Raw genomic sequence first — 9,668 nt, 5'->3', positions numbered from 1 at the left:
ATTATGCAAGAGCACGTGAAAGGAGAAAACAAGTAAAAAGACAACTTCAGTACTATTCCCATGATTGAGAGAAACATACACAGGTATATACGATGCACAAATGCATCAAAAGAAGGAAACAACAAAACAATGCCAGCTCAAAGTGAGGTAACTGATTGACATGTGTACCTATATATGTACCTAATTGTAACAGGCAAAGAATACTTAAGCATAAAGGAATGAGCGAGCATGATGATTCTTATTTTCTACATAGGTACGTAGAAACATTGAAAGGAAGGACAAACCTTGATTATCAAGTAAAACTGCTACTACATTAAGTTTCGATTTGAGGACTTTGAAATATTTTTTTGGCTGTATTCAACATCATAAAAGAGTTTGTTGGTTCGCTCTCAACACGTCATTAAAATTTCCTATTTACCAGGCGGATTGTTGCCGTATTATCATAGATCAAATAGTTAAACAGTCACCCACCAAGCTAATCTTCTATGAAAGTTGCCACATGAACTGACCGGTTGTCAAGCTGGTGGTTAGATTGTGAAGCGAAAAACACTTCTCCGAACGAACTGGTCATCCACAGGTGCCCCACTGGGGAAACATAAAACTTAAGTCTGCAGAATTACAGGATGACGAATAAACGAAACCATCCTGTCTTGTTTTAGTTTGAATTAACGCGAGCCTTCACTCCGGTTCAGACTTGCGATTCTCGGTAATGTGTTTCACATGGGGGAAATCAGGCCACATGGTCTGGAACGTCATTCTTGTTTCATTGTAAGCTATTTACGTTGTTGAGCTTTCAATTGCGTATTATAGTTTAATGGTTTTGAAAAATCCTGTCGAGGAGTATCGTGAATGGTTTTGAACTGTCAAACTGCAGTCTTTCATATTGGGGAAAGTGAGGATACTTGTTCTGGGAGGAGACATGGTTCGCCCAGATGAAACTATCTGAATTTTATTTGACAGATTCAGTTCATTCAGAAGCATTTCACGTGAGATCCAATAACGAATGTTTTCGGATTTTACTCCTGTAAGAATCGCAAGTCTTCGGAATCTTGGATGTATCTCGATTTATAGATCTCGTTCCGGAAAATCTTCGTAAAATCAATAGAGCTTAAATTAATAAAAAAAAAGATCCAAATTACGCTTTGCCTCACACAAGCGCGTATGAAGAGTTGGTATGGTCAGTGAAGATCTTTGTAGCACGCATAACATACAGTGGGTCCAAAAAGTATTCGTCTAGCTGCATGCTTTTTACAAAATGGCTTTTAAAATCATGTTAGGGGCAAAACAAATAAAACTAGTGATCAAATCTGATAGAAAATTATTTCAAAAATCTGTTTTATTTAAAATCAACAGAAACACATCGCTTTTCGATAACACAAGAAATATATAATTATATTTAACTGGCAGTCTAGCGCATAAAGTATTCGTCTACATACGTTTTTATTCAATGCAGTCTTGAGAACAAAAGCAAAAAGTGAATATTAATACTTGGTTGGGTTTCCCTTTGAATATATAACTGCTTGCAACCTTCGCGGCATGGATCTGACCAAATTGGTTGTGACGGAGGATGGAATTTTATCCCATTCTTCTTTCAAAGCTTGTTTCAATTCATTTTTATTTGAAATATGCCTTTTCCTGATTTCATCATCCAGTATTTTCCAAAGATTTTCAATTGGGTGGGCTCTGTGGGGGCGTTTTAAGTTTTTTTGGAGTATTATATAGCAGCCACAGCTTAGTATTATGAGCTGTGTGCTTTGGATCATTGTCCTGTTGAAAGATGTAGGTTCCTTGTAAGCCAAATTGTTCAGCACTGGCATTCAAATGTTCTTTCAAAATGCTGATATACATCTTATGATCCATCATACCTTCAATAAAATGTAATTTTCCCACACCTGCAGCACTCATACACCCCCCACACCATAACAGAACCTCCAACATGTTTCACAGTTGAAACAAGGTTCTGCGGCTGCATCTCAGCATTTTTTTCCGCCATACCGTGAGTCGGCCATCTGAACCAAATATGTTATTTTTGCTTTCATCCGAAAATATGACACGATTCCAAAAAACTTCATCCTTCAAACGTGAGGTATCTGCCTTGAGCGTGCGGGCGAAAAGCGTTATAAGCGTTAAGCGAGGGAGAGCGAAAAATGACTCAGTTGATCTGTGAGCCTTTTGACAGTTGTAAAGCGAAAGGAATAAAGTTTGGTTACGGCACTTGCTTGTGATACCTCCAACTGTGAACACGGACTTTTATTTCGTTTAAGTTTATTCCCACCACGATCACTACTTTTAATTAGTTTCCCGGACATAAAAAAACGGTGTTCCTTGGCAAAATCAAGTCGTTTCTTACGGTTTGCTTCATTCACCCAAAATTTCTTGCGAGCTACTCGGCCATGGTACCCATATTTTTTGCAGGTATTTCTAACTGTACTGGTACATACCTTGATTCTTCTTCGTTCTAACTCACTAGCAAGCTTGGGTGCACTGGTTTTAGGATTTTTCTTGATTTCCCTTACAATAAATCGCTCGTCCTTGTCGGTCAACGCCCGAGGACGACCGCTCCGTGGTTTATTTTGGAAGGTTTTTGTTGTGCAGAAGCGATCAATAATCGATTGAACGGTCGAACAGGGTCTACTTATAAGCCTGGATATCACGTACGCTGACTTGCACTCGTTATGAAGACGCAGAATAAGTCTCCGTTCGCTCTGGGTCGTCTCCTTTCCTTTCCGACCCATGTTGCTAGCTTTTCTACTACAGTGACTATACCTTCCTCAGATAGCTTTCAAAATAACAATACACAGTATCCTGTCATACGCCGAAGTACTACAAAACGCGTTAAAAGAGGTATTGACAGTTTTACATTTCAATGCAACGAATACTTTTAATGTGGACGAGTTCTTTTTGAGCATACAAAACAGTAAGAATTATTTAGTAATCGTATTCTTGTCACCAAGAATAGACTTCCGTTATTAATTTTTAATAATTAAGATTTATTGGTTCATTTTCTACTATATGTCAACACTAATGTTTTTCCTTGTCCCCTAAACGCTGAAAACGAACCCATTTCTAAGAAATATGTAGGCAAGACGAATACTTTTTGCACCCACTGTATGTGGAACTCGATCATCAAAAATCGACCCCATTTCAGAGATATACTGGCAGTGGTATACTGCCCATAAAAGCATAACTGTCCCATATGAATAGGAAATCAAGCAAAGATGGGACAATTATGCAAGTATCGGCAGCAGGCTTGCAATTGCTCATTACAGCTAAAATACTTTTTTTTCGGTATTATGAAACAATGGGATACTATAATGATATTTTTTATTTGTAAGATGCAAGAAGAGGAGATAAAGTTTGTATACGACATATAAAATTTGTCAATTTTGCTTTCAGAAGGTCACAACTAGCGATTAGCAACGCGATGAGCGAGCAATCAGCGATCATAAAATCGCTAGTTGTGACCTTCTGAAAGCAAAATTGACAAATTTTATATGTCATATACAAACTTTATCTCCTCTTCTTGCATCTTACAAATAAAAAATATCATTATAGTATCCCATTGTTTCATAATACCGAAAAATAGCATTTTAGCTGTAATGATCAGTTGCAAGCCTGATCGGCAGTATAGAAGGACATCAATCTGTCAAATTGGTTATACCAGCATAAAATGAGAAAGGGGATCAAGGGGCTTATCAATTCTTTTAAATAATTCTACCTTGGCTTATAATTCTATGTGTTGCTAGCACTCCAGAACTGGTGTCTTACTATTTCCTTAACCATTTATGTGCTTTATTTATAATTATATAGCTAACTTTAACAAATTCATCGCCTTGATTCACACAGCAAAACTGTGTTAAACTTAGGAAAATCATGTATGTAACATCACCTTCTTTGAACCTTTCTAATTTTTTAGAACCAATTGTATCAAACTTTGAATCCTGATGATTGTGGGCGTCTTAGTGGAATACCTGTATAAAGAGAGAGAGAGAGAGAGAGAGAGAGAGAGAGAGAGAGAGAGAGAGAGAGAGAGAGAGAGAGAGAGAGAGAGAGAGAGAGAGAGAGATTTGTAATTTCCATTTAATTCCACTACCTTGTTTGCTTATCTAGTCTAGTATTAGTACAAGACACTGTAGAGTATTAGTACAAGACACTGAAGAAGTCTGCATATTGTAGATGAAATACGCGTATCTGTCAAGGATAAGCAAATAAGGTAGTGGAATTAAATTGAAATCTATAATCTTTCTCTCTCTCTCTCTCTTTATCAAACTTTGATTTCATTAGGTTTCGTGGGACTAAAAACACGACCGCGTAAATTTGGAATTAAGTGCATACATTTTGAAATACAGAGAGAAGCAGCAAAATTTGGAACAAGAGTCAGAAGTATCATTTAAAAAATATGCAATGTTTTGAGCTGACTTTGCATCGTTCTATTCGCATGAATTTTGTAAGCAGGACGATAACTGAAATCGACCGCTTATCAATACCTGCAATACTCAAGATTTCAACACGTTTCTCTTCTTCTTCTTCTTCTTCTTCTTTTGTCCTTTATTTCAAGAGCCACATGTGAAAAGGGCATACAAGCTTTTTGTAAACAAACCTTTGTACGCCCTTTTCTCGCCAACCAAGGGTCGCCCAAGCAAACCAGAAACAGCATCGGGAAGGGGAAAGTTTCCCCTACCCGGTGATGTTGATGGTCTGCGTAGGTGTCATATGGATTGCGAGAAAAGGGCATAAGAAGGTTTGTTTACAAAAGATGTTGTGATTCACAACACTTTTGTTCTCGATTCCATGGAAGTGTCATATGAAGGGCAAATCCTATGAAGCATCAAAATAGCCATGACGAAATGTAGCAGTGAAATATTTCACCACTTTGTTCCACTGAAAAGAATTGAATCTGTATTTTGTTTCCACTTTGTTTCAATATTCAAATCTAGTAGAGACCGACGCCGATGGCACACGATCGATCATACCGGCGCCCCAAAACGAATGTTTTGAGTTTATGTATAAAAATGAAATTATACCCCCATGGTGTTTTTTATTTGTCGCTGCTATTGTTCAATGCAACGATCTGGCAACGCTATGGTCCGATGACACTTCGGTCCGACGGGAGGACGCTTAGGTCCGACGGAAGGACGCTTCGGTCTGACGGGATGACGCTTCGGTCGAAGGGGAGGACGCAGCGGTCCGGCAGTGGACGCAGGGGTCCGGCAGTGGACGCAGCGGTCCGGCAGTGGATGCAGCGGTCCCGCAGTGGACGCAGGGGTCTGGCAGTGGACGCAGGGGTCCGGCAGTGGACGCAGGGGTCCGGCAGTGGACGCAGGGGTCCGGCAGTGGACGCAGGGGTCCGGCAAAATGACGCAGCGGTCCGATAAAATGACGCAGGTTATACCGCGGGGATGCGGGTGATCCAACACGGACGTAGACGCTATAGTTCAACAGACAACTCTAGGCATCTGGTCAAGGCACCGAAAAAAAAAAAAAAAAAAAAAAACATATGATTCATCCAATGTTGAGGCCCTACGTTGTGTTATTTTCGGTTAACGAGGATGACTCCAATTGCTCGGCGGTGGTACAGTGAACTCGAATTGCGAATCCAATCAAAACTAATGATTTTTCTTGCCTCCGAGAGGCAGCGTGCCTACTCGGAGTATTTTGATTTACTGAATATTTTATTTAAAATCTTTGGCCTTTTATACAGTTTCATATACTAGATAATAATTAAACCATCGTCATTTGTGATTTGAAACAAAGTGGAAACAAAATACAGATTCAATTCTTTTCAGTGGAACAAAGTGATGAAATATTTCACTGCTACATTTCGTCATGGCTATTTTGATGCTTCATAGGATTTGCCCTTCATATGACATTTCCATGGAATCGAGAACAAAAGTGTTGTGAATCACAACAAGCTTGTATGCCCTTTTCACATGTTGCTCTTGATTTAACGTCGGTCTCTGTTCCGCAATCTAGTGCCAATCCGATGTCAATTATACAAGGTCTGGCCCAACCGGCTTATTGGTATTAGTGAAATGTGAAAATGTCTAGTGGTGGTCGTATTTCAACGCAATGTTTATTATTTTACACGAAACAGCTGTTTTCTGTGACGACACGTCTGCTATTTAATCGCAGTATGGAATGTTGTGCTGCCGTGACATCGGCATTCGCTTGCTCAGCAATGTTTATAACATTTTTGCTTCTAACACTAGCAAGCTGCCTGTTGTTCCAGACCTTGTATGATTGACATCGGTGCCAATCACCGACGGACATCGATTGCCATCCATTGACGGCAATCGAATGTGCAGGAAGGCACCTTCACACCTGCGTAGGATTTCGCACCCATTCAACACACTTGGGCCGGGACCAACAGCTTTTCTTCCCGTCCGAAGGAAGACGTGACCAGAGATTTTTATGCCTCAGAAAAATCCCACCGACCTCGGCTGGGATTGAACACAGACCCAGTGGGGTGTTAGAAAGCAGTCACGCTAACCACTACATCACCGGCGCCGTCACTATGTTTCTCAATTGCGGTCAATTTAAAATTTCTTCAAAAAAAAAACGCAGCAAGGTTGATCCTTGTTCATCGAAAAAGCAAAGGAGGAGCTACACACAATCATAACAAACTTTTTTTCGACCACTATGGCTAAGGTCCCAAGGTGGGACTCATAGGTAGCGGTATCAAAGTTAAGCACTATTTACTAACGAAAATAATTGTTAATATGCATCAACTGGATATTTCGCGATGTACTGTTATGTTGACTCACTAAAAGCACAGTTAACAATATTTCAACATACCACAGACAAAATCAGACAAAACATTTGATAACGGCACAAAAGCATTTGTAAACAAACTTTCTAAGGCCCTTTACACGCAAACCAAAGTACGCCTATAGAGTTACCTCTATGGTTTTACCACAGAGGTAATTTTAAGACAAGAAGGTCCCGAAATAACGTGCTCAACCTTTTGGCTAAGCTCTGGTACTCTCTTCGGTCCCAAGCTAATCGATTCACCCCTCGAAACATAGGAGAATCCACGAACCCCTCATTTTATCTGTCAAACTTTCATAGCGAATCAAAACAAACATTATGTAGTACTAGAATTTCGACTAGAATGGGATACGTTAATCGTTTGCTTGGGACCAATAGGCAGTCAAGTAGTAAGTCAATTTAAAATCGTTAGTTTCGTATTGATTGTTGCTACTACTGGATTGTACTAGCATTTTCACCAAATGTATTATAATGTTTTGTTTCTATCTCTTTCACTCTACTCAAAACTGAAATGCATAAAAAAAAAATGACAAAATGATACACTGTTTGCACACTGTCAAAGAATCATTATACACAAAAACAACTTTGTTCAAATCAGTTAGTCGTCTGTCACTTCGTTTGTGGTTCTAGTTTCAAATTGAAACAGTCCTTATAACATACAACAGCATTGCGAAAGGCCTTAGGGTCTAGTTTCAATTAACCACTTCATTCGAGCACTTGAAATGACGTTTACTACCACTCGAACTTTGAACTAAAACATTATTTTGAGATTTTTTCTTATAGAACCACGAGAAAAGTAGCCATCATTTGTGCATTTCATAAAAAAAATAGAAATTAGTTGGTCCAGTTTTGTAGAATCGCTGGTAGAAAGTCATGCCAAAACTGCTTGACAAAGCGGTTAATTTAACTCCTTAATGAAGCTTCTAAATTAAGCTGAAAACGTCTGCCCGTCTCTGCGCTCCTCATTGTGTAGACGAGTGCACGGATGGATTAGAGTTCACTCAATCGACAAAAAGTGACACAGCAGCGGGGCCCTGTTTACTAAAAATGAACACATGAATCATACTCACGTAACATTTGAAACGGGTCTATCAACTTATGTACACAAAACTTTTTAAACCTTTCTCGCGCGAACCGAATACGAACACGCAAATTAACAACACCACCGAGCAGAGGAAATTCTCCCCTTCCCGATAGTGCTCTTGGTTTGCGTGGGCGTACTTCGGTTCTCGTGAAAAGGACCTAGAAAATTATTTACAAAAGTTGATAGGCCCTTTTCAAATGTTACGCGAGCATTCTTCATGTGTTCATTTTTAGTAAACACTATAACAGGAAGAGGTGACAATTGGCTTCTTACTCTTTAATTTCTATCTCTATCTCTATCTTTATCTATGTCTATCTCTATCTTACGCACATCAAATCAGCCAATCACGAGCTGGTTCACGTTTGACAGAAAAGTGGTTCATTTTTGCCCCCGTATAGAGATTGCTGACGTTTATCGTACGCACACTACGTCACGTATACGTATACGCAAAATGTTTTCATCGGGAAAAAAAACTTCATAGCTTAAAATTTTCCCGATGAAAACAAATCACTGACACAATCATACTTTAGCAATCTCTATTGTCACCTCTTCTCTTAGAGTAAACAGGGCCCCGCTGTTGTGTCACTTTTTGTCGAGTGAGTGAACTCAAATCCATCCGTGCACTCGTCTATACCTGAAACGGCCAATTCAAAACAGAAAATTAGAACATATACCGTACGCAGCCAGTTTGTCGATTTTCTCTTGCTTTTCCCCCGCCGATGGACGTTTGTCTGTTTTCACACACCGTCCGCTTTGTTTACGTCCCAGCCAGCGCTGCCATTTATACAGATTTATCTGTATTATACAGATTTTTTAATCTTAATACAGACCCGATACAGAATACAGATTTATCACAGATTTTTAAATTACAATACAGATTTATACAGATTTTTATAAAATGCTTGAGAAAAAAAAAATTCAAAATTTATAAAAACAAAATAACTTGCTCGATTTTATCAGCGTACTCCCTTCTCTCCAAAATTAATTGTTGTGCTAAAAACCATATTTGGTTGAGTGGTAGTTTTATCAAATATCCGAGAGTTTTTTCCCCTCCAGTGGTTGGAAAACTGTTTTTGCAGTATGGAGAATATCACAAAATTTGCGACTCTCTACTAAATATAACTTCACAGAAGGAAAAAGGCGAATATGAAAGAAAACGAAATCCAATTTGGCTCAAAAGACTAGAAGAAGCTTACTTGTCGCTATGCTCCTCTAACATAAAAAAAATTAAATAGTTTATGGAACATTTAATCGATTCCACTGTGCGTTTTTATAGCCTTTTAATAACTCATGATGACATCAAAATTTGATGTATTTTTATTTTGTTTTTTCAGCATGCATGCAATAACATGTTGATAACTAAATTTGTAATCTAAATAAAATATCTATATCAAAATAAGTTATCAAGCAGTTCTCATTAATATCAATATATGTTATAATTTTGATATTCTTCGCATATCTTTTAGCTCTCATTTTTGTTCTGTTAGTCATCAACTCCATCAAAATGAAATCAATTTGAGTTATCAGGAATAATGAAAACAACATAATTCTTGTTTTCATTTTGTTCTCACCCTCTGCTCGGGAACCTATCAAATTTCCATCGACAATTAATCATGTTATGGTGTTTTTGACAGCATTCACAACCAGAGGACCAACCGCTTTCGGATGCATATGGAGCTGGTAGTAAACGATTTGAGATTGTATGGGGATTTACAGTATTAATTGAATATTTCCAATATAAGCATGTATGTTAAATACAAGAGAAGTGCCCGACCACATTGAAATGGTACAAATACAAGTACTCGTAAACATTTTA

The sequence above is a fragment of the Ochlerotatus camptorhynchus genome, unplaced genomic scaffold (genome assembly GCF_037179485.1).
Source record: "Ochlerotatus camptorhynchus isolate MF236.1 unplaced genomic scaffold, CSIRO-AGI_Acam_v1.1 ptg000274l, whole genome shotgun sequence".
Taxonomy (NCBI): Eukaryota; Metazoa; Arthropoda; class Insecta; order Diptera; family Culicidae; genus Ochlerotatus; species Ochlerotatus camptorhynchus.
This window is presented reverse-complemented; position numbering follows the sequence as displayed.